The sequence below is a fragment of the Notamacropus eugenii genome, chromosome 1, assembly GCF_028372415.1.
Source record: "Notamacropus eugenii isolate mMacEug1 chromosome 1, mMacEug1.pri_v2, whole genome shotgun sequence".
Classification (NCBI taxonomy): Eukaryota; Metazoa; Chordata; class Mammalia; order Diprotodontia; family Macropodidae; genus Notamacropus; species Notamacropus eugenii.
Genome location: NC_092872.1, coordinates 376,663,974 through 376,664,555, shown reverse-complemented (window position 1 = coordinate 376,664,555; position 582 = coordinate 376,663,974). Strand labels below are relative to the sequence as shown.

At 37.1% G+C, this 582-nt stretch overlaps 1 pseudogene; it reads right to left on the bottom strand.

Annotated features, from left to right (window-relative positions):
• Positions 1-206: 206 nt before the first annotated feature.
• Positions 207-306, bottom strand: LOC140521946 (U6 spliceosomal RNA; annotated as a pseudogene).
• Positions 307-582: the final 276 nt, after the last annotated feature.

The following is a 582-nucleotide window of genomic DNA, read 5'->3' as shown; positions in this document are numbered from 1 at the left end:
GCATAAAGCTGAATTTTATCTGCCTTCTTACTGAGCCAGGAATCCTGCATCTCTCTAAGCTTTACTTGCACTTTGTTTTTATTTTGTTTAATGCTAGAATTATGGAGAAGAACCATAGCAAAAGATAAGACAATAGGATGACCATACTCAATAGGCACGAACCTATTGTCTGCTCTTATTAAAAAAAATTTTAAAAAGAACATTAAAAAAATATGGAATGCTTCATGAATTTGTGTGACATCCTTGCACAGGGGCCATGCTAATCTTCTCTGTGTCTTTCCAATTTTATATTTGTTGCTGAAGCAAGCATGGTGGCTGGGAATTGGACCTTGGTCCTTTCATTCCAAATCCAGCACTCAGAATACCATGTTACCAAATTACTTTCCTTCAAACATTAATGGAAACTCCCATTTCCTCAGTGCCATTCTCTCTGGGAACCTTAAGGAAGGAAAGGGAGAGAAAAAAAGATCAGATTTGCTAATCCATAGGAAGGAATTAATGACTTATAGAATCTTACAGCCTTACTCCTCCTAGCAATACCAGCATTTTAAAAAAGGGGGAGGTTATCCACAATGACTCAGT